This window comes from Sciurus carolinensis, chromosome X, assembly GCF_902686445.1.
Source record: "Sciurus carolinensis chromosome X, mSciCar1.2, whole genome shotgun sequence".
NCBI classification, from domain to species: Eukaryota; Metazoa; Chordata; class Mammalia; order Rodentia; family Sciuridae; genus Sciurus; species Sciurus carolinensis.
The window spans coordinates 101,101,806-101,127,819 of NC_062232.1; the positions used below are offsets into that span (position 1 = coordinate 101,101,806).

General features: G+C 36.7%; 1 pseudogene; it reads right to left on the reverse strand.

Annotated features, from left to right (window-relative positions):
• Nucleotides 1-10,452: 10,452 nt before the first annotated feature.
• LOC124972699 (uncharacterized) lies at nucleotides 10,453-10,559 on the reverse strand (annotated as a pseudogene).
• Nucleotides 10,560-26,014: the final 15,455 nt, after the last annotated feature.

Sequence of the window (26,014 nt, forward strand, 5' to 3'; positions counted from 1 at the left end):
ATTTCCATGTGAAACTATTATGAAAATTTGTGATTGATCCTTTTTAAAATAAAGCAAATGAACCCCAAATTGACCTATTTTCATGTTTGATTTCTATCTATTAAAAATCTTAAGGTAGAGCATATCAACATATACAAAGTGGGATAGGCCTCCAATTTATTGAAATAGGGTGTAAACATTATTTTAGAGTATAGTCACAAATGCCAAGCGACTGTGGAAGAAAAAAGACAAAGTTCCAGGCTATCTTTCCTCTGCAATGTAAGTGAGTACAGCTTGTCTATTTTCCCCTTAATGAGAAATGGCATGTGAAGTAGCATTTGGTGTGCTCTGGATTTCTGAGAAATACCATGGGGATTCCAATTGTAATTCAATTAGGTTAGGCCTGTGAAGCATTTTGAGTTTAAAAATATAGTGCAGAATGTCTGAGTAGGAAGCAAAGGAGTATGTTTCAGACCTGACTTAGAGGGGAAATTTCTGAGTGTGATCCTTCAGCAAAACTGTACAAAGTCATTCCTTTGCTAGATCCATATAGTCTGGTAGCCACTTTTGGTAATTGTGGGCCAAGGTCAATACCTTAATTTACTGCCTTTATGATTGTAGGGAAATTGAGGTTTTTATTTTAGTTGTGATAGTCATATTAAATATGAATGCACTGATGGAACAAATGAGAAGTTACTAAATCAGATTAAATTTATTGTATTGGGCTAGTTATGTACAAAGAAAAATATATAATTAATAAAACTTTTTGAATGCAGATCTATGTGATCATTTCCCTTGTATCTCTCAAGCATTTTTCAGGTATTAATTTCCATAGTAGCTTAATGGAAGAAGAAAGTAAATACTCTTTTAATAGATAGGAAGACCTGTGCATGATATAACAAAGGAATCCAGATATAAGTTTCAAAATCCTCTTTTGGGCACATCTGGTAAAGCATTAGCATTACATAATAGAGTTTAGCATGGAATTTAATCAGTAAATTCCTCTGTCAAAATTAACTATTTGTGTTAAGGGAGGTAGATAGTGATCTTCTTAAAAGCAATTAATGCAGAAGTAAAAGAGTATAGAGTATATTTGAATTTATCTAAATGTGTTGTTTATGAAAGCCAAGCATCTACCAAACTGTAGTCTGTCAGCCTATTCTTAGTACCACCTGTTTTTTGCAAAAACACTTTTACCAGAAAATAGTCAGACCCATTCATTAATGTACTGTCTATCATTACTTTTCATGCTATAACTGTAGAGTCACATAGCTGTAACACAGACCATATGGACTGCAAAGCCCCAAATATTTACTTGCTATCTGGCTCTTTCTAGAAAAACTGGAATTATACCTGCTCTGTACCCTTTCATAAAAGGAAGGGTGCATGCTGCAACTGTGTTCATTTACTGGTCCTTGTAATTAATGAATGCTTTATTTTTTACAGTAAAAAAAACAATATCCCTTCACAATAAGGACTAGCTTTTGTTGAGGACTTACTCTGGTCCAGATATTTTACTAACATTTATATGTAACACATTTAATCCTCATAGTTACACATTCAGGAATTGGTACTGTCAATAATGCCATTTTTAGAAGAGTAAATTGAAGTTTAGTGGACTTAAATACCTCTGTATTCCTTCCCTCCTTCCCTCCTTCCCTCCTTCCCTCCTTCCCTCCTTCCCTCCCTCCCTCCCTCCCTCCCTCCTTCCTTCCTTCCTTCCTTCCTTCCTTCCTTCCTTCCTTCCTTCCTTCCTTCCTTCCTTCCTTCCTTCCTTCCTTCCTTCCTTCCTTCCTTCCTCCCCCCCCCCTTCGTGTCCTCCACCCCCTTCTCTCTATCTTCCCTCCCTCCCTCTCAACTCACAGTGGACCCAGGGGTGCTTTACCACTGAACCACATTCCCAGTCTTTAAAAAAAATTTCTTTTAAATGTTGAGACAGGGTCTCTGAAGGTTTCACTAAGTTCCTGAGACTTATCTCAAACTTTTGATCCTCCTTCCTCAAACTTCCTAGTCACTACCACACAGAGCTGACCTCAGTATTTTCATAAGAGGTGGTTAAAGATTGAATGACTTGTTAGAGGTCATACAATCAGTGGTAGAGTCAAAATTCAAACTCAAACTTTTATTATTGTAAATATATATATAACATAATATTCTTTTCATAAGTATTCACTTCAGTTGTATTAAATACAGTCATAATGTTATATAACCATCATCACCATCCATATTGTAGACTTTTTTGTCATTACCAGTAAAATTCTCATTTAATAATAACTCTTCCTTTTGTCCTCACTTCATAACATTTTTTCTACTTTGTATCCCTATTTATTTGCTTACTCTAGTTACCTAATGTAGGTAGGATGACACAATATTGTCCTTCTGTGTCTCACTTCACTAAGCATAATTATTTTCAAGATTCATGAATGTGGTAGCATATATTAAAGTGTGATTATTTTTATAAATAATATTACATCATATGTATCACAGCGATATATTGTATGTATCCCAATGATTTTAACATTTTATATTTCCACCAATTCATGAGAATGATAATTTCTTTACATCCTTATTTTCATTTTTTATTATAGTCATCCTAGGAGGGTAAAGTGGTATCTGATTGTGGGTTTTGATTTGCATTTTCCTGCTGACTAATTATGCTGAACATATTTTTCCTTTGCTACAGATGATTTTTTTTTGTCTTTTTTTTTATTGTAAACAAATGGGATACATGTTGTTTCTCTGTCTGTACATGGCGTAAAGGCATACCATTTGTGTAATCATAAATTTACATAGGGTAATGTTGTTTGATTCATTCTGCCATTTTTCCCTTCCCCCCCACCCCTCCCTCCCCTCCCCTCCCCTCCATCTATACAGTCCTTCCTTCCTCCATTCCTGCCCCCCTCCCTAAACCCAACTCCAACCCCAACACTAACCCTTCCCACCCCCCATTATGTGTTATCATCCACTTATTAGCGATATCATTCTTCCTTTGGTTTTTTGAGATTGGCTTATCTCACTTAGCATGATATTCTCCAGTTTCATCCATTTGCCTGCAAATGCCATAATTTTATCATTCTTTATGGCTGAGTAATATTCCATTGTATATATATATACCACATTTTCTTTATCCATTCATCAATTGAAGGACATCTAGGTTGGTTCCACAATCTGGCTATTGTGAACTGAGCAGCTATGAACATTGATGTGGCTGTATCTCTGTAATATGCTGATTTTAAGTCCTTTGGGTATAGGCCAAGGAGTGGGATAGCTGGGTTAAATGGTGGTTCCATTCCAAGTTTTCTAAGGAATCTCCACACTGCTTTCCAGAGTGGCTGCACTAATTTGCAGCCCCACCAGCAATGTAAGAGTGTACCTTTCTCCCCACATCCTCGCCAACACCTGTTGTTGCTTGTATTCTTGATAATTGCCATTCTAATTGGGGTGAGATGGAATCTTAGGGTGGTTTTGATTTGCATTTCTCTTATTACTAGAGATGTTGAACATTTTTCCATATGTTTGTTGATTGCTTGTATATCTTCTTCTGTGAAGTGTCTATTCATTTCTTTAGCCCATTTGTCAATTGGATTATTTACATTCTTGGTGTAGAGTTTTTTGAGTTCTTTATAGATTCTGGAGATTAGCGCTCTATCTGAAGTATGATTGGCAAAGATTTTCTCCCACTCTGTAGGCTCTTTCTTCGCATTGCTGATAGTTTCCTTTGCTGAGAGAAAGCTTTTTAGTTTGAATCTATCCCAGTTATTGATTCTTGCTTTTATTTCTTGTGCTATGAGAGTCCTGTTGAGGAAGTCTGGTCCTAAGCCGACATGTTGAAGCTCTGGACCTACTTTTTCTTCTATAAGATGCAAGGTCTCTGGTCTGATTCCGAGGTCCTTGATCCATTTTGAGTTGAGTTTCGTGCATGGTGAGAGATATGGGTTTAGTTTCATTCTGTTGCATATGGATTTCCAATTCTCCCAGCACCATTTGTTGAAGAGGCTATCTTTTCTCCATTGCATATTTTTGGCCCCTTTGTCTACTATGAGAAAATTGTATTTATTTGGGTTTGTGTCCGTGTCCTCTATTCTGTACCATTGATCCACCTTTCTATTTTGGTACCAATACCATGCCGTTTTTGTTACTATTGCTTTGTAGTAGAGTTGAAGATCTGGTATTGCGATACCCCCTGCTTCACTCTTTCTGCCAAGGATTGCTTTAGCTATTCTGGGTTTTTTATTCTTCCAGATGAATTGCTTGCTCTATTTCTGTAAGGTACATCATTGGGATTTTAATTGGAATTGCATTGAATCTGTATAGCACTTTTGGTAGTATGGCCATTTTGACAATATTAATTCTTCCTATCTAAGAACATGGGAGATCTTTTCATCTTCTAAGGTTTTCTTTAATTTATTTCTTTAGTGTTCTGTAGTTCTCATTGTAGAGGTCTTTCACCTCTTTTGTGAGATTGATTCCCAAATATTTTATTTTTTTGAAGCTATTGTGAATGGGGTAGTTTTCCTAATTTCTCTTTCTGAAGATTCATCGCTTATGTATAAAAATGCCTTAGATTTATGTGCATTGATCTTATATCCCGCTACTTTACTGAATTCACTTATGAGATCTAAAAGTTTTCTGGTGGAATTTCCTGGTTCCTCTGAGTATACCATCATATCATCAGCAAATAGGGATAGTTTGAGTTCTTCTTTTCCTATTCGTATCCCTTTAATATCTTTGGTCTGTCTAATTGCTCTGGCTAGAGTTTCAAGGACAATGTTGAATAGAAGTGGTGAAAGAGGGCATCCCTGCCTTGTTACAGTTTTAGGGGGAATGCATTCAGTTTTTCACCATTTAGAATGATATTGGCCATGGGTTTAGCGTAGATGGCCTTTACAATGTTAAGGAATGTTCCCACTATCCCTATTTTTTCTAGTGTTTTGAGCATGAAGGGGTGCTGTATTTTATCAAATGCTTTTTCTGCATCTATCGAAATAATCATGTGATTCTTGACTTTAAGTCTATTGATATGGTGAATGACATTTATTGATTTCCTGATGTTGAACCAACCTTGCATCCCTGGGATGAAACCCACTTGATCATGGTGCACTATCTTTTAAATATGTTTTTGTATGCGATTTGCTAAAATTTTGTTGAGAATTTTTGCGTCGATGTTCATTAAGGATATTGGTCTGAAATTTTCTTTCCTTGATGTGTCTCTGTCTGGTTTAGGAATCAGGGTAATATTGGCTTCATAGAATGAGTTTGGGAGAGTTCCCTCCTCTTCTATTTTCTGGAATACTTTGAGAAGTATTGGAATGAGCTCTTCTTTAAAAGTTCTGTAGAACTCGGCTGAGAACCCATCTGGTCCTGGACTTTTCTTTGTTGGAAGGCTTTTGATGACTTCTTCTATTTCATTACTTAAAATTGGTCTATTTAAATTGTGTATGTCCTCCTCGTTCAGTTTAGGCAATTCATATGTCTCTAGAAACCTGTTGATGTCTTCGAAATTTTCTATTTTGTTGGAGTATAGATTTTCAAAATAGCTTCTAATTATGTTTTGTATTTCAGTCGTGTCTGTTGTGATATTTCCTTGTTCATTCTGAATTTTAGTGATTTGGGTTTTCTCTCGTCTTCTCTTTGTTAGTGTGGCTAAAGGTTTATCAATTTTGTTTATTTTTTCGAAGAACCAACTATTTATTTTGTCAATTTTTTGTATTGTTTCTTTCGTTTCAATTTCGTTGATTTCAGCTCTGAGTTTAACTATTTCCTGTCTTCTACTACTTTTGGTGTTGGTCTGTTGTTCTTTTTCTAGGGCTTTGAGCTGTAGTGTTAGGTCATTTATTTTTTGAGTTTTACTTCTTTTATTAAATGCGCTCCATGAAATAAATCTTCCTCTAAGTACTGCTTTCATAGTGTCCCAGAGATTTTGATATGATGTTTCTTTGTTCTCGTTTACCTCTAAGAATTTTTTAATTTCCTTCCTAATATCTTCTGTTATCCATTCATCATATAGTAGCATATTGTTTAATCTCCAGGTGTTGGAGTAGTTTCTGTTTTTTTCTCTTTCATTAATTTGTAACTTCAATCCATTATGATCTGATAGAATACAAGGTAGTGTCTCTATCTTCTTGTATTTGCTGACATTAGCTTTGTGGCATAATATATGGTCTATTTTAGAGAAGGATCCATGTGCTGCTGAGAAGAAAGTGTATTCGCTCTTGGTTGGATGGTATATTCTATAAATGTCTGTTAAGTCTAAATTATTGATTGTGTTATTGAGATCTATGGTTTCTTTGTTCAATTTTTGTTTGGAAGATCAGTCCAGTGGTGAAAGAGGCGTGTTAAAATCACCTAGTATTATTGTGTTATGGTCTATTTGGTTTCTAAAATTGAGAAGGATTTGTTTAACATACATGGATGAGCCACTGTTTGGGGCATAGATGTTTATGATTGTTATATCTTGCTGATTTATGCTTCCCTTAAGCAGTATGAAATGTCCTTCTTTATTCCTTCTGACTAACATTGACTTGAAGTCCACATTATCTGAAATGAGGATGGATACTCCAGCTTTTTTGCTGAGTCCATGTGCATGGTATGTTTTTCCCCATCCTTTCACCTTTAGTCTATGGGTATCTCTTTCTATGAGGTGAGTCTCTTGCAGGCAACATATTGTTGGATCTTTCTTTTTAATCCAATCTGCCAGTCTATGTCTTTTGATTGATGAATTCAGGCCATTAACATTCAGGGTTATTATTGAGATATGATTTGTATTCCCAGTCATTTGGTTCATAGTTAAAATTTTTGACACATCTTGGTTCCTCCTTTATTTGACAGTTCCTTTAGGATAATTCCTCCCTTTGCTGATTTGCTTCTTTGTTTTTTATCTCTTCCTCATGAAATATTTTGCTGAGAATGTTCTGTAATGCTGGCTTTCTTTTTGTAAATTCTTTTAGCTTTTGTTTATCATGGAATGATGTTATTTCATCGTAAATTTGAAGGTAAGTTTTGTTGGGTATAAGATTCTTGGTTGTCATCCATTTTCTTTCAGAGCTTGAAAAATGTTGTTCCAGGCCCTTCTAGCTTTTAGGGTCTGGATTGAAAAATCTGCTGATATCCGTATTGGCTTCCCCCTGAATGTAATTTGGTTCTTTTCTCTCACAGCCTTTAAAATTCTGTCTTTATTTTGTATGTTCATTATAATGTGCCTTGGTGTGGGTCTGTTGTAATTTTGTGTATTTGGAGTCCTATAAGCCTCTTGGACTTGATTTTCCATTTCATTCTTCAGATTTGGGAAATTTTCTGATATTATTTCTTGAAATAGATTGTTCATTCCTTTGGTTTGTTTCTCTAAGCCTTCCTCAATCCCAATAATTCTCAAATTTGGCCTTTTCATGATATCCCATAGTTCTTGGAGATTCTGTTCATGATTTCTCACCATCTTCTCTGTTTGTTCAACTTTGTTTTCGAGGTTAAATATTTTGTCTTCAATATCTGAAGTTCTGTCTTCCAGCTGTTCTATCCTATTGGTTATGCTTTCTATGGAGTTCTTAATTTGGTTTATTTTTTCCTTCATTTCAAGGATTTCTGTTTGTTTTTTTTTCAATATCTCTAACTCTTTATTTAAATGATCTTTTGCTTCCTGTATTTGCTCTTTTAACTGTCGATTGGTGCGATCGTTCAATGCCTGCATTTGGTCTTTCATCTCATCATTGCTTCCCTCATCATTTTAATTATGTACATTCTGAACTCCCTTTCTGTCATTTCTTCTGCCATGCTGTCGTTGGATTTTATTGATGTAACATCTAGATTTGTTTGGGGCATTTTCTTCCCTTGTTTTCTCATATTGTTCAGGAATCAGTGGGTCATTAAGATATTGCAGATTTCCTCTATCGACTTATAATGTCCCTGAAGATTGCTAGCATATCCCCTCTTATCCTTCAGTAGCCTGAAGGTTTGGAGGAGGTTGATAATGCAGAGCTCCACGAAGAAGCTGCCTCTCTAGGGGTGGTGACCCTCAGGTGGCGTATATTCCCTGCTAGTGGGCAGAGGTGCCTCCACTTGTTGACCAATGGTCATCCAATGGGGAAGTAGACTGTGGGCTGAGGCAAGGCCTGTTTGTGCCTGTGTCTCTGGTTTTACCGTCCCTGTGGGAAAACCTCCCCCGGCCGGGAAGACTCACTCGGTGGGGACGTCTCGCTGGTGAGTTGCCCTCCTAGAGGTTCCCCTCAATCTACAACTACCACCTGGGCTGGGCTGTCTTCCTCTGCAACGATCCCAGGGGCACGGACCTACGTCCTGGGCCTGGGAGCCTCACCCTTCGCAGGCGAGTCTCCTTAGGCTGCCTCTCCCAGAGAATCTGCCCGATGCCCTGGAAACTTCACTCCACCCCTAGGCGTGTCTCTGTGCGGCTCTTCCAGCAAGAAGCCACCTAGCTCCTGGGACCCTGCTCTGCACCAATCGCCTGGCTATGCAGCCCCTCCTCTGAGCCACCACCTGGAGCCCCGTACAATAGCTCTGAGACCCAGAGACCTGCCACACACCTCCTCCTCTGGATAGCCGCCCGGTTTCCGACGCAGTCACTAGGAGTCCAAACAACTCACTTCGGGTCTCCTCCTCCCGCCAACCACCCGTAGCCCTAGGCAGTCACTCCAAGTCCAAGTGACCCACCCTGTTCCTCCTCCTCCTCCTTGGGGTAGCCCCCTGGGTGTTCAGGAGCGGTGGCTCTGAGACCAAGTGGCTCACCACGCTCGTACTCCGGGCAGGCCACCGGTGTTCAGGAGCGGTCGCTTTTAGTCCAGTCAACTCACCACTCGCCTCCTCCTCTGGCAACCACCTGTGGCTCTGATGCAGTCACTCCTAGACCAAGTGTCCCACCGCTCTCCTGCTCCAGTCAGGCCACCAGTGTTCTGGAGCAGTTGTTCTGAGTTCAAACAGCTCGCCACGCAGCTCCTCCTCTGGCAACTGCCTGTGGCTCTGATGCAGTCACTCCTAGGTCAAGCAACCCACTGGGCTTCTCCTCTTCCTTCGCGCAACACCCCGGTGTTCAGAAGCGGTCATTCTGGGTCTAAACAGCTCACCACGCAGCTCCTCCTCAGGCAGCTGCCCGGAGTCCCAGTGGTTGCTCGAGTCCAAGCGCTGTGCTGAGCCGCCTCCTCTATGATGATCCCAGTTGTCTGTGTTTACCGCTCCAGTGGGGGGAGGGGCGTCTCGCCGGGCAACTCCACTTCACAAATTCCCTGCGTTCCGGGGCTACCGCCCCCTCCGGGACACCTCCCCAACAGGAGAGACTTACCCGGCGGCTTTGAGTTGGTCCCAAGTCTCTCACTATCTCCTCTTTTGAATCTTGCGTCCTGGAGCAACGTGAAATGCAGCCGCCCTCTAGTCCGCCATCTTGGCCCTCCTACAGATGATTTTTATACCCTGTTTGGAGAAATGTCTACTTAAGACTTTTGCCTATATTTGAATCAGTTTTTGTTTTTGACTTTTAGGAGCTCTATATGTTCTGAATATTAACCCTTTATCAAATATAAGAATGACAAATGTTTTCTCATTTAGTAGATAGTTTTGCATTCTGTTGGTAGTGTGCTTGAATGAACAAGAATTTTAATTCACCTATTTTCTTTATTTCTTTGTTCTGTTGGTGTCAGATACATGAATTTGGTGCCAAATCTGATATGAAGACTTTCTGCAATGTTTTCTTTTAAGGACTTTCTATTTTTTGCTCTTTAGTTTAGGTCTCTGATCCATTTTCTGTTCATTTTTGTATGTGGTATAATGTCTAGGTTCATTTTTTTGTGTATGTTTATCCAGTGTTCCAGTACCATTTATTAAAAAGGTTGACCTTTCCCCATTGACTGGGTTTCATACACTTATTAAAATTAAAATGACATAAATTGGGCATTATCATGAACTCTTGTAATCCCATAACTTGGGGATTCATGGTGATTATCTGTGTGTTAAATCTTGTGATCTGTTATTAGAGTTTTACTCTTTCCTTTCCAACTTGGATGCCTTCTATTCCTTGTCTAATGATTCCAGCTAGAATTAATAGGACTCTTCTGAATAGGAGGGGTGGAAGCAGTTACCTTTGTTTTGTTCCTGATCTTAGAAAAGTTTTAGCTGTTCCAATTAAGGATAATGTTAGCTGTGGGGTTTTTCATATATTCTTTATTAAAATGAGAAATTTGGATGTTTAGATTCATGTCTTTCGTAAAAGTTTGGAAATTTTCAGCTGCTTTGTAAAATGTTCACATTTCCCATTTGTTTTCTCATTCTAGGATTTCCATGATGCATATGACAGTCTACTTAATGATGTCCCATAGATCTCTTGGGCTCTGGGCTCTGTTCACTTTCCTTCCTTGTTTTTTCTTTCACCTCCTCAGATAGATAATTTCAATCATCATTTATTCACCTTTGCTGAATCTTTTACTTGTTCAAATCTACTTTTGAACCCCTCCAGGTTCTTTTTTTTTTTTTTTTTAAGAGCATGGACACAGTCTCCCACTACCACAAATTATGCAGTCGAGTTTCCCGCATTTGGGGAAATCGCAGGGTCAGCACATCCGGAGTCCCTCCAGGGTTTTTAATGTTGGAGTTATTGTATTTTTCAATTCCAGAATTTCTGTTCAGTTCCTTTTTATAACTTCATTTTCTTTATTGATATTCTCATATATTATGTTCATTTTCCTGTCTTTGTGTATATTTTCTCTTAGCTCTTTGAGCATACTTAATTAGATATTTTAAAGTCTTTGTTTAGTAATTCCAACATCTGGGCTTACTAAGGTACATTGTTTTTAATTTATTTGACCCTTTGAATGGGTCGTTCCTTTCCTTTTTCTTTGCTTGATTTTTTTTTGAACTATTGAACAATGGATATTTTTAATTTTATACTGTATCTTTGGAAGTCAGATTCCTCAGGGTTTATAGGTTATTTATTTATTTTTTAATTGTAGGGTGTCTGTGCCAGGGTCATTCTGAAATGAAAGTTTAAAGTCTTTTCCATTTTTTAGTGGCCTGCATTTTTCTCTGGGCATGCATGATGCCTTTCTAAATTTCTCTATATACATGGCTATTCTTCAAAACACAACTGTGGCTCCTTTAAATCTCCTGGAAGTCAATTCATCAAGTGTAGTTTGAAAAAGTGGTGGCTGTTTTCCATGCCAGAGCATCAGGGATCCATGTAGCAACCCATAATTAGAACACAGAACCAAATATATAGAGAACAAGGTCCTTTACTGCCTATACTTGCAGCAGGAAGCCACTCTAGAAGTGCAAGTTTCCGTTCCTAAAGCTACCTGCTTTGGGGCTGGCAGGTGAGAGATTGGTAGTTAATGCCTTGTTGATGCCTGAATTCAATTGAACTACAAATTATTGGGCAGGTCATTCCCTGCAAGCTACAAATATTAAAACTTCAAATTTACAAAATATTAACTTCAGTTAGTTTTTGTTGGCGTAACTGTTGTCCAATCGGAGTGATGGATTACTTGTGCTTCACTCTCTTCCGTCTTTCATATTACTCTCTGAACTCAGTCTTCGTGAATGCTGACACCCATTCTGAATTTGCCTTTTTCGAAAGTCATGTTCTCATAAAAATACTAAAAAATAAATGTGGAAAGCATGTTCCTTTTTCCAAAAATCAATAGTTTGTGAAAATTTATCAGTCTATATTTTCTTATCCTGACAAATAATATGATACATAAGCAAAATTATATACTTAGAATGAATATTGTTTGGCCTTAAAAGGAATTGAACACTGGTAAATACTACAACATGAATGAAACTTCAAAACAATATTCTACATGTTATTAACCATTTACAAAAGGCAATGTACTGTATGATTAAATTCATATTACATTACATTAGTTCCTGCCCCTCCCCATTTTATAGCATATCTTAAAAATCATTGCAAATTAAATCATGTTTTTTGAGTGATAATTTTATGACTGGCTACTATGATTTTTTTGTTTTTAGTTGTGGATTTCATTGGTATTTAGTATATTTGTAATCATACAACCATCACCTCAATTGACTATTTTGTTGGATTATATCAGAACCACAAACTGTGCAATTAATAAAAGTCAGAAATCTATTTCTCACAGTTCTGGTGGCTAAACAATCAAAGATCAAAGTAATGGCATCTGGGTGAGGGTTTTTTTGTTTGTTTGTTTGTTTGTATGTTAGTTTTTTTTTGTTTTTGTTTTTTTTTTTTTGGTACCAGGGATTGATCCCAGACAGGCTTTACCACTGGGCCACATCCCCAGCTCTTTTTATAATTTATTTAGAGAGGGTGTTACTAAGTTGCTTAGGGCCTGACTAAGTTGTTGAGGCTGGCTTTGAACTTGCAATTTTCCTGTCTAAACCTCCCAAGTCACTGGAATTACAGGTGTGTGCCATTGTCTGGCTCTGGTGAGAGATTTTTTGCTGGTTCCCCACATGGTGGAAGGTGGAAAGTAAGAAAAAGTGAACCAAGCCCCTTTAATATCGACCTTTATCCATTGTACCTTCATTGCTTAAACACTTTCTGTGATGCACCACCTTTCAGCACTGTTGCTTTAGGGATTACATTTCAAGGGCATGTATTTGGGCAGGGACATAATATTGATTTTTACAACATTGTCATCCTGAAAAGAAAACCCACACATGTAAATAATCACTTACCATTTCACTCCAACCTCTATAACCTACTCAAATATTAATTTATTTTCATCTTATATGAATGTAATCATACAGTACATTGCCTTTTATAAATGGTTAATAACATGTAGAATATTGTTTTGAAGTTTCATCCATGTTGTAGTATTTACCAGTGTTCAATTCCTTTTTAAGGCCAAATAATATTCATTCTAAGTATATAATTTTGCTTATCCATTCATTAATTTTGCTTATTCATGTATTAGTCAATAGACATTTGGATTGTAGTAATTTTTACTGTTATAATTTTTTGAAAGTTAATATACAAGATTTTTGTGTTGACACATGCTTCTGTTTCCTTTATATACCTATGATTTGACTTGCTGGTATCTCTGGTAACTTAATAGTTAGCTTTTTCTATAATTCTGAGAGATGACCTTACTAAGCAGATTAGGCTGACTTTGAACTTGTGATCCTCCTGCTTCTACCTCACGAATTGCTGGGAATACAGGCTTGCACCATCATGCCCTGTGATTGTTAGGTCTTGATGGACCTTCCAAATTGCCTTACAAAACAGCTGAACTATTTTATGTACCCAACTGCCATGTATGAGAGAGCTCTAATTCCCCCAATTCCCTGTAGATAAGTTGTTATTATCTTTTTCACAATAACCATCCTAGTGGAAGTGTATTGGTTTTCATTTGATTTTCCTAATGACTAGTGGTGTTTCGCATCTCAATGTATATTAAAATAATTTATCCATTTTCATATTGGGCTATCCTTTATTACCACACTAGTTCTTTGTAGCCTTTCTAGATATAAGTTGCTTGTCATATATATGATTTATAAACATTTTCTCCCATTTTTGTTGATATTATCACCATCATATTAGTGTCCTTGGCACAGAAGTTATTTTAATGAAGTACAGTTTATCTGCTTTATTGTTTGTGCTTTTTGGTGTCATATATTTCCTAATTCGAAGTCATGAAGACTTCTAGGTTTTCTACTTAGAGTTTTGTATTTTCAGCTCTTACATTTAGGTTTATGTTCTATTTTGAGTTAATTTTTATATATGGTATACAGTAGGAGTCCAATCTTCATTTTTTGTATGTTTATATGTAGTTATCCCATATTTGTTGAAAAGATCATTTGTTTCTTCATTGAATTACCTTTATACCTTTGTCCAAAACCAATTGAACATGAAAATACTGGTTTATTTTATAGGCTCTGAATTCTATTCCCTTGAATTTTTATATGCCTATCCTTATGCTAGTTCCACACTTTTCTTGATTGCTGTGACTTTGTACTGTTTTTTGAACTATGACTTCTGCAGTTTTGCTTTTATTTTTTAACTCAAGGTAGTTTGAGTTTCGATAGAAACTTTACTCTTGATGAATGCATCAAGATTACAACTCTCCTTCCCAGACTCACAAGGAGTAGAACTTACATATTTTTTAGAATGGAAGAATGAGAGGAAAGCAAGAGGAATAAGAGGTCGTGGATCAAATGCTATAAACTCTTAGGGTTTTACCGAGTTTTAATAGATTTTTCAAAATAATGTTGCTCATTTTACTGAATGGCCTTAGGACAATTTCCAAAGTCCTTAAATGGTTTTCATTTTATAATTTTGATTGTTTCTCTGGGGAGATGATCTGTGGAGCTCCTCACAATATTATTTCTGTAATCTCTTTTCTTAACTCTGTATATACCCTGCTGCCTTTTGGGGATGGCAATAGAAATTTCCTCATTTTCTCTTTATGAGAGTAGGCCATTAAGATAACTTGATAAGTTTGACTTTCCTGGGAAAATACATGTGAATTCTGAATGTAATAGAAATATTAAATGGGTCATTCCTTTAAAAAATTCTTTTATGTTTTATTCTTTCGTACTTGGTTTTAAGCTGTGAAATTTTGATACACAGAGTACTTAACTGAATTAGTTACATATTAACTATAATATCAAAATTGGGATTTGCCAAAGGAGAGAATACCTGAAATAAGAGTGACTTAAACATGACCAAATATTCTTTCATGTATAATTGAAATAAGTATTCAAAGTCTAGTATAGCTTCTCTGTGATTTTCCTGAAATTAATGTCCTGTGGAGTTCCACCACTGCCATTCCAACACTTGACTTATACATCACAGCCCAAAACTGTTATTCTGGTCTAGTCATCATGTATATTTTGTATTTGACTAGGATAAAGAAGGGGTCGGATATTTCTGTACTCATCTTATTGGACAGAACACAAGTCCACACCTAGCTGCAAAGGACTCTGAACAATAAAGTCTTTTTTCAAGAAGGGCTAAAAACTAGAATTTTAATTTTAAGGAAATGCAGGAAGGACATAAGGTAATACATAGTCTCTATTGTAGTCAATAGTAAACTATTTACACTTGTGGTTGATTTTTCTGAATTCATTGTAAGTCTATTAAGACAAAATATTCATTTTCCTTGGAATGTTAAAAAAATCCATGCCTCCCACCTTTAGACAGAACATTTAAGATTATTTTGACTGTTTTGTGACAAATATAGTTAATGAATTCAATTCATTAAAGGGTGTGAACTTTCATAAATATTCCAGGAAGTGTTGATGGATTACCCCAAAGGTAGCACAATATTTTTTTAACCAGGTACAATCATGTGTCACCTAATGACATTTGGGTAAATGGAAAACTGCATATGTGAGAATGATATCATGAGTTTATAATGAAGTTAAAAAATTCCTATCACCTATTATATCATAGCTTTCATAGCACAGTAGCATAGCATACTACTCACATTTGTGGTGATGGTGACAGTAAGCAAACCTTTGGATCTGCCACAAAAAATACTGTAATACATACAATTATGTGCACTGCATAATACTTGATAATAAATGACTTTGTTACCAATTTTTGTATTTACTAAATGTTTAATTGATATTTTAGAGTATATACCTTTTGCTTATTAAGATAAATTTAACTGCAGAACAGCCTCAGGCAGGTCCTTCAGGAAGTATTCCAGAAGGTGTTGCTGTCATAGAAGATGACAGCTCCTTATGTGTTTTCATCCCTGAAGACCTTCCAGAGAGATAATATGTGGAGCTGGATGACAGTGATATTGATGATCGTGACCCTGTAATAGGCTTAGGTTAATATATTTGTTTATGTCATAGTTTTAAAAAATGTTTAAAAGTAAAAAATAGTTTTAAAAACAAACTTATAGAATAAATGTGTAAAGAGAATCTATTTCTGTAGAGCTGTGTGGGGAGTTTTGGGTTTTAACTAATCGTATCAAAAGAGTCAAAAAAATTAAACTAGAAGTTTATAAAGTAAAAAAATTAAAATAGGCTAAGGTTCATTTATTATTGAATACAGACTTTTTCATGAATTAGTATAGCCTAAGTAGTCTGTACTTAAAAAGTCTACAGTTGTGCATAGTATCTAGGTCTTTCATACTAACTGACTCTCAAAGCAACTTCTAGTTCTAGAATCTCCATTTATAGTAAGTAATCCTGTACATGTATTCCATTAAAAAAAACCTTTTATACCATAGTAAATACACTTTTTTATATTTAGGTCCATAAATACTTTTGTTTTATGATTACATGTAGGTTTATAGCCTAGGTATATATGTAGTACCATCTAGATTTATATAAATAGCCTCTGATATTTATACAGTGAAGAAATTGCCTGACATCACTTTTCTCAGAACATATTCCTATTATTAAATAATTCATAACTGTAGTTCCCTGGTCCATATTGAGTGTACCTATGTGTTAGAGGAACAAGATTCATATTCATGAAATAATTAGTGCAATAAAAATATATATTTTTGCATTTGCCATATCTTCCCTAACTTTATAGCCATCTGTATATCCAGTACCTTGTTTCTGAATTCTTAATGTTGAGGCTGCACATGATTCATCATTTTGGCTTACTCAGCATCCACATAGTGTTTGATACATAGAATGTGCTCAGTATATGTCCTAGTGGAGGAATAAACCAGGGAACTGTATTTCAGTGTCTCAAGTCAAAATTTAGAATTTCTCCCTCAGGGCTCCCTTACTTACCCCTCATTTCCATTTCATCCACAAGCCTCCTTACTCTAGCTCTAAAGTACATCTAATTTTCTTAATTTCATTTTTCCACCTTAGTTTAAGTCATCCTTAACCCCAACCTGGACTTATCCAAGAGCTTTATAATTAGTTTTGTAATTTTATTTCTTTTTATAATCTTTTCATAGTAGCTAGAGTTATGATTTAAATTTATGCATCAGATGATGCAATTGTCCTATTGATATACCCTAATAATTTCATGACATACTTAGAATGAAACCCAAACTTCTTACTGTGATTTGACCCCTGGCCATTCTCCAACCTCATATCTTAATTTCCTTCCATTATATCATGGTCACATTAACCTTCTTTGAATTTTGAAATATTACTAAGTTCTCTTGGCCTTGTTGTTCTGTCTGCCTGTGATGGTATTCCTATAGATGTTTGTATGGAAGATTGGCTCAAACCTTACTTGTCCATTGAAGCTATTTTTGACCACACAATTTACATCAACCATTCAAACTCAATCTCTATTACATCACCTTGTCCTTTCTTCTCATAATATTTATCATTATTTGATATGTTATTGTTTATTCTTTTGTTTGGTTCATTTGTCCTTTACCTTTGTCTTCAATAAAACATAATGTCCACAAAAACAGGAACTTTACCTGTCTTGTTCAGTGATGCATACCACCCTAGTCGAGGTTTCTGTAGAACTGCTGATTTAGTTACCTGTTTGTTCTGTGGATGACCTGAAGTTCCTGATGATGCTGGCACCCCAGAGCCAAGTGAAAGAAGTCTCTATAAGTCACCAAAAGAATATGTACATATTAATTTTCAAATATAAATGGGAGATCTGTAAATAGTACATGATAGACAATAGGACCTCTAAATCTTCATTTTGCTTGCTATTTAGTGAACTAGCATGAATTAGATATCATAGCCCATGTTGTCATGATTTGGGTTCCCTGGGGAGCTGACTCTGTGATGAAATTTAGATTGTAGTGTGTTTATTTAAGAGTTCCCTTGGTTTGAATACCTGTGGGAGGGAGAAGAAGGAAGGTAGGAGGTATGGGCACAGGGAGAAATTGAGTTGAAAGCTCAATAGTAATGTTGGCCAACCCCACAGGGAGGTCCTTCATAGTTTTCCTCAGTTGGACTGGGATTGTCTTTGCCAATCATTTATTGGATGTGGTTTGCCCCAGAAACATCACAACTTTGGAAACACTGTCTCTCAGCAGTTGAGATAATATCTGAAGGTGCTAATGGTTGATCCAGTGTCATCAGCAACTGGAATATTGGGGAAATCTCGGCAGGGTATCATAGGTAGGGTTCATCACAGTCTACTCCTTGTTCCTCCAAAATCTAGTTCTTCCGGTGTTTTCATGGTAGATCCTCCAGAATTATGTGGATCTCTCTTCCTGGAGGAACCTTAGAATAGGAAGGATAGTGAGGGAGAATAATTACTAGTTTCACGACTACAGATGGTCTTAGGGCTTCAACTGATACTTATTATTTCCCTTTATCTGTATGAATTGCAGATTTCTCTCAAGCTCAGTTAGAACTTCTGCTGATCTTGTTTGCTTACTCAGTGACCCACTCCCTCCCTCCTGAAGCTTGGTAATTTCTCAGTGTGTTCCCCACTTGTATATTCTTTTTGAGCACCCTAGACTGTTTTAAATTGTGATGAAGCGCCTCAGTGGTTAGCTCGGGTCATGGTTGTCCTTTATCATGCAGAGGAAAATCACCTCAAAATGTTTTCTTCACAATATGGTAGCAGGTGCAGCATTTGGAAATTGAAAAGCTAAATGTGTCATTGAAACAAATTGAAGGTTGATGAATTTTTTATAGAAATGTTTTCAGGTGCTGAAAGAAAAGTGCCCGTGGCCCCTTTCCTGATGTTATAAGGCAGGAATAAAATATCCCAAGTATCAGCTAGGACTGTCAAAATCTGTAAAGCTTAATTTAAGGCTTTATTTATACTCTGAACTTAAGGTAAGCAGACTGTCTCCGAAAGACTATCATTCAACTTGTTTCTGCATTCTTAAAATTTTACTATACTTAGCTTATAATAACTTTTTGCTGCTTGAAAATTGCCTCTTTTCCTAGCAGAAATCTTACCATGTCTATTAGCAAATTAATGTGTGTATTCTACTGGTGATTTGTATAGGGCTCTTTCAATCGGTTCCTGCTTACCAGCATCATCAGGAACTTCAGCTCAGCCATAGAAACAATGAGGGTAATTAGCAAGTTTTTTGTTAGAACCAAAAGGAAAAGTGAGACCAATGACAGACTCAGAACACCTTACAGCAGATCGTATCATATCATATATCATGTGCTCTGTCTTGGTGAAATACTCGCATTTTTTCTAACATCTCCAAGGAATGCTTGGTACCAGAATGTCACCCATCTCACCTTGCCCCACCTCAGTTCACCAGGCATCAGGCACCTTGATTTTAAGGTTCCTAATCTATATCTTTCTTCTTCCCTTTCATGTATGCATTTATACCTTCCTCATGAGTATTATTAATAATAATAGCTACAAGGATTGAGTGCTTACTGGGTGCTATGTACTTTGCCAACTGCTTCACGAGCACTAAATCATTTAGTCCTCACAGCAGTATGAGTTCAGTTTAGAGAGGTTACATAATTTGGTGAGAATCATTATTCACTTACCAAACATGCATTGAGCACTTTATAATTTCCAGGTACAATCAGGTTTGGCATATGGTAGAGAACATCACTGTTCCTATCCTCATTTAGCTTACATTCAGGTGTGGGAGATAGACAATAAATAGAAAAATAAAGTAATTTGGAAAAAAAATGATGGATAGCATATTGAAAGCAGCAATTGAAGACAGGGTTATTGTATTAAATAGGGACAGGATAGGCCTCATTGATAATTATGTTTGAGCAAAATCTAATGGAGTTGCAGGAAAGAAACTGTGGAGATGTGGGGTAAGCGTTTTCCAGTTAGGAAAAAAAAAATACAAATGTGTTGGGTTGGAATCATGCTCAGTAAATTCAAGGAAACAAGCTGCCAGAATTACAGTAGCGTGAGCCTGGAGGAAATAAGTTCAGAGTGGTAACAGTATATGGAGGTTGGTGATCTTCGTAGGTCATTTAAAGGATTTTGGCTTTTAACTTTTAGTGAGAAGAATCTGGAGCATTTCAAACTGAGAAGAAATATGGTCTGATTTATGTTTTAATAAAATCTCAAGCTGCTATCTTGAGAAAATACTTTAGGGACAGTCATGATGGCAGGAAAATGAGCTAGGTGATACTTGTAATAATCCATGTAGAGATGATATTGGCTTAGACTAGAGTGGTAGTACTAGAAACCTTGAGACGTGGTTGAGTTTTAGAAATACTATGAAGTTAGTAGCAGCAGGATTTGCTAATAAGCAAATAGATGTAGGATATGAAAGAAAAATAGGAATGAGCCAGGCACAGTGCTGCTTACCTATTATCCCAGAGGCTTGGGAGGCTGAGGCAGGAGGATTGCAAGTTCCAAAAGCCAGCCTAAGCAACTTAGCAAGACTCTGTCTCAGAATAAGATAAATATATAAGACTGGGGATATAGCTCGGTGGTTAAGTGCCCCTTGGTTCAATCTCTGGTTACCCCTCTCCCCCCAAAAATATGAACAAAAAAAGAAAAAGAAAAACAGGAGTGAGAAATGTCGACAAAGTTTTTGTCTTGAAGAACTAGGAGTTGCCAACTGACGTGGGGGTCGGGTATGGGAAAAGCATCAGGTTCAAGAAAGAAGGCTTTGAGTTTGATTTGAGGTTTGTTAGGTTTTAGTGGCCTATTAGACATTCTAGTAGGAGATATTAAGAAAAGAGTTGCATATATATATATATATTATATATATATATATATATATATATGGAATTTAGGGGAAGGCTGGATTATAAATATGGATTACAAAAGTGGTTGGTATTATCTCAGGCAGTCATATTTCTATACCCAAAATTTTGATCACTACCACATGTATTTTTTGAAATAGATAGTTGTATACTCTCCCCAAATATGCACTTGCCCCCAAATAAGATGAGAATCATTGTCTTGAAGTTTTAGTAATTGTTGAAATTTAGGAACTATAAAAAGCCAGTGGGGTAATATACCTAGGATTTAAGAAAATATGCCATATAGCCTCTGAAAAAACAGTATGGAAATGTTTAAAATATTGTGTATGGTATTATTAAAACATACTTTATACCAGTAGTCCTATTTAATAAACCTTTCCTCTTTGGATTGCTCCCTTATTTGGTGTGTTTGTGTGTGTGTGTGTGTGTGTGTGTTTATGTACACACACATGTGTGCACATATGTTCCCATGAGAAGGGAGAGGAAGGAAGGGGGAGAGAGAGAAATAGGAATGAGAATAGCTCAGTTGTCCAGGGTCATGTAAGACATATAATCTGGGAATAGTTGAGCACTGCCTGTAGGTCACAGTATCCTTTCTTCTATGCTGAATGCTTTCTCTTTTAAATTAATTTGGTGATATTATGTTTATTTCCAAAGTAATTCATGAGTAACTCTAGGTTAAGGACCTAGACTTTTATTTCTTCTTGTAAAAGTTCACTAAATGACTCTTTTCTAAGTAGATGATAACTCACCTTTGAACAGAGGTTGTATTCCCCCTGAACACATGTTTTGTGTAACATTCCATTTTGTCATCGTGGCCATAGCTTATCTGCCTTAAATTATAATCATAATAAAATTTTTGCTCTGTTTTTATTGTTATAAACAACTAGAATTTGTTTCACAATTACATAACTGATTTATGTAATATCATGCTTCTTGTAGTTTAATCTTTCAGATGATTACAAAACTGTGTCTCTCTGGGTTGTTGGAATGTTTCACTGAAATGTTCTGGTGTTAGGTAGGAGTACTAGGTGCTTCTGAACTTTCTGCTCTCTAATACAGCACCTGAAAAAAGTCTCAATTACTCCATGTTTTAATGCATCCAAATGCTACAGCTAATCCTTGATTCCCAGTTTATGTCAATGCATGAAGGTTATTCAGATACATATGATCCAGCAAGTTATGGAATGTCAGTCTCAGCAGATGCCAATTAGAAGTTCTTAGGCTAATGGAGCTCCAAGGCATCCAGTCTTGCATAATATAAAATTGAAATCATCTGAATGGAGCAACTGAGTTCAAGAGCTATAAATTTAGTTAGAAATGCCTTCTCAGTACCAGATGGCCACTTCAGGAAAGGTAATGGAGAATCTCTTTCTGGGCTGACCAGAGAGAAATCCGTACCTCTTCTGAAGAAGATATTAGTTACATGTTGTCTGGAGTCCCCATAAGAATAAGATAATAAAAATATTGTTGTCTTTAAGATGGCTATTTTACAGTGACTGGTAATCAGGACTGACTTTCTGCATAATAGGAGATGTGGAACCTAGAAAAGGTAATTTCTTGTGTCTCAAATATCTCCTCTCTGGTTCATTTGGTACCTGCATCTCTGTCATTTTAGTGGTTTGGGTAGTCTTGCTTTGTTGAATTTGATTAACTTTCAAGTAGTCTTGGGAGGGGCAACACTTCACAATATTACTGGTCATTATTACCTTAGTGTGGAGATTGGGGTTATTGTATGTATTTAATCAAAGATATATTTTGGAAAATATTCATAGGAAGTTTGAGGAAATGTGACACTGGATATGAACTTGTTACATTTGGTATGAATAGAATGAATATCGGATCATTTTTTTTCAGGGAGCCATTGTATTCATCTTTCTTGGCATTGGCAGCCTAGAATCAGCAACAACCCAGGATAGTAGAGATAGCACTGGACTTTGAGCAGGAAATCTAAGTTTACTTCCCATCTCCGCTGGACATGAGCATTGTGATTTGAAGTAAATACTTTCTTTTCTCTGATCCTTAGTTTCCATATTGAAAAATGAGGGAATTTAGATGAGGACTTCTCAAACTTTAAGGCAGATTTGAAGTAAAGAGTGTGCTAAAAATTCAGGATATTTGGTCATTCTTTATTTCTTTATCTTTGATTCAGAGAATTTAGATGAGAATCAGAAATCTTCATATTAAAAAGCACCTGATAGTATTGTTGAAAGATTTGTGTTAGCTTTTCATTACAGTGACAAATAACTGTAAAAAACAACTTGAAGAAGATTTATTTTGGTTAAGGGTTTCAGAGGTTTCAGTCCATGGTTAATTGGTTCCACTGCTTTGGTCCTGAGGTGAGGCAGAACATTATGGCAGAAGGGCATGGTGGAGGAAAACTCTTTAGGTTAGGGCAGCCAGAAAGCAGAGAGGGACAGAGGAATGGGCAGGGGAAAGAAATAGTCTCCCTGGGCAAGTCCCCAGTGACCTACTTTGTCCAATCATGCCCAACTTCCTATAGTTTTCACTATCTCTCAGTAGTCCATTCATTTATGTATGAATCCACTGATGAAGTCAGAGTCCTCATGATCGAGTCAATTCCCCAAAGCCCCACTTCTAAACATTGCTGCATTGAGAACCAAACCTTCATCACATGAGGCTTTGAGGAACGTTTCAGATTTAGAGTAGATGATTTCTGAGGTCTTTTCAAGCACTAAATATTCTTTCTTGTAGTTTTGTTTCCTTTTTCTTTTCAAATTGGAACACATAATTTTGTGCTTTCTTTGTCCCTGTTCTATTTTTCTTTTCTTTTCTTTTTTTTCATATTCTTCTTATTCCTCTTTCTCCTTTTGCCCCACTGTCTCATGTACAAGATAGAAGTTTTATCCAGTGGAGTGGGAATAATTCAGTAAACACTGACTCTGAAAGCATTGTGTGGGATCCCTGTTGGAACATTGATACTCCTTGGTTTTGAATGGAGAAATAGTGATACATGTCACGTGGCATGTATGTTCTTCTAGAGATATATACTGTTGGGAAATTATAGAGGAACAGAAGAGAGAGATTAAGGGGATTTTGAGTGACAAATATTGAAAAGTCACCCTTTTTTCCTGATAACTCATTTGCAACCTATTGGATACCATGAGGGATTAAAATAGTTAAAAGAACACAGTAGGGTGAAATGCTATTCAGATCAAACCTTAAGGTGACCATTTAAACCAGTTGTAAGTCTAGGTGCACAGTAGCATGTCCTGAAAGGCTTAAAAGAGTAAAAAGGCAACTGGATTTGGTGGCACATGCCTGTAATCCAAGCATCTCTGGAGGCTGAGGCAGGAAGATGAAAAGTTCAAAATCAGCCTCAGTAATTTATTGGGGCCCTAGGCAACTTACACACTGTTTTTAAATAAAAAATAAAAGGGATTGGGGATGTGACTCAGTGGTTAAGCGCCCCCAGGTTCAATGCCTGCTATGAAAACAAAATCACAATGGTTCAATCATTTTATTTAATTCATGAAATCAAAAAAATAATAAGTCTTAAAATGTGTCATAGAATAATTAAACCCAAATCTCTGAAGGTGGGTGTCAGCATAGGCTTCTTTTATAATATACCATATGATTGTAATGTTCAAAGTTGAGAACTGGTGTAGGTGGTTATTTGTAGATGTGAGCAAATAAGACTTAAGTACTGGTCTTCTGGCAAATTCCTGAGCTGCTCACCATTGCTGTCCCTGTCAGATAGGCCTGAGAGAGTTTATTGCTGGTTTTCCATCTCTCCAGTTAGTCCCTGGCAGTCCTCAACTGTGAGTTCCAGCTTCTCTTACAAAGGATGTGCCTGTGAAGTCAAACTTCCTCTGTACACACAGACTCTCTTGTCTGTGTCTCCTCCTATCCTGGGCTCAGTTCTCTCCTTCAGGTGATGGTAGGGAACACTCAGTGTCTGCATGAGATATGTCTTATTTGAAGAAATCAAGTGAGATTTGGCCTGTATGGTAGTTGGAGACTTTGAGTATACTCAAGGATATTGTCTCAATTTTAGCTTTATTGCATCCTACAAATTTCTGCAAAAAAACCATTTTTGATATGGGAATTTTATTGGATATAGCCTAATTCTCAGTTTATCTCCTACTCTCAGTTCTGGTTACCCACTTAGGAGAACATTTTTGTATATTGATTGGTTTACTTTTGTATGTTCCTTTTGCCTTTGACTTTGGAAACAACAAAATCTACAACATGCTTAGTTTCTTTGTTTGCTCACAGCAGTGAAGTGGTCAAAAGACTTTCTTTTCTCTCTGGTGTATATTATGTAAACACTTGGTAGTTTACAATAAACTTTCTAATCCATTCTTTGATTCTCACAGCAAGGCTGTATAGCAGGCTTGGCATGAGCTATTTGTATTCCTTAAAGATGAGGAGACTGAGTTGAAGAGAAGTCATTTGCCCCAGATTTATGCAGTCAGGTCTTAAAACCTGTTATTGCATAGAAACATCATATCTCTTTGGCCTGTTTCTTGTTTGATTATTATCTGAATAAATCTCTGCCAGTCTGCCAGTAAAATGCATGATAATATGAACAGCAGCCTTACCTGTCATGTTCACCTCCATATCCCTGAAAACTAGATGAGTGTATCATAGAATGCTTTTGGTGAATCTTGAAGGATACCCCTGTCTTCCTATCTCAGGTCATATGGACTTTTAAATTTCCATGGCTACTCTTCTTTTGCCATAAAGACAATCTATCTGTTTACCTTGAACAGAAAAATGTGTGAATGGCCATGTAACTAGTAATTAGTGGAATAGTAGGACCAGGACTTAGTTTGTTTAATTCCAAACATAGTAGATTAATATCATTTTATTTTTGGACACTGGCAGACCAAATGTTTAGAAAGGTCCTTAAATGGCAGTAGCATTCCTCTAAGGTCACTGACAGAGCTATTTTTCTGTGAAGTTGTTGAATAGCAAGAGTTTGTTTTCTTTGCCACCTCCCTCTTTACCTGAACAAAAGCTCAGCTACTTGGTATTCCCAAGTTGTTTAGTGTTCTCCCCATGGGGTTACACCTAGCATGTCCCCCAGTGTTCAGCGTTTTTTCAGATCTTTCTTTTCTAATGAAGTTTATCTGTCCTTCAACTCACTCTTAATGCAGATATCAGTTCTAGCTGGGTGGACACCTTACCTCTTTGAATCTCAATTTTCTTACCAAATAACAAAGATAATAATATGTACTCCTTACCTGCATCATTTGTGTGGTATTTACTAAAAAAGGGCAATGTAGAAGCATCAAGTATTTTGCCAAATATGTCATGATGTTTTTTTTTTTTCTTCTGGGAAACTGTTTAATACAGGTGTTTTACTTAGATATGTTGATCAATACCTGACAGGAGCAACGTAAGAGGAGGAAAAGTATTTTGACTTATGGTGTCAGAAGTTTGGTTATTGAAGTTTGGTTCTTGGTGAGCCTCCTGCATTGTTCTGGGTTCAAGGTGAGTCAGCTTATCTTGGATGCATGGTTGAGGAGCTCTGTTCCTT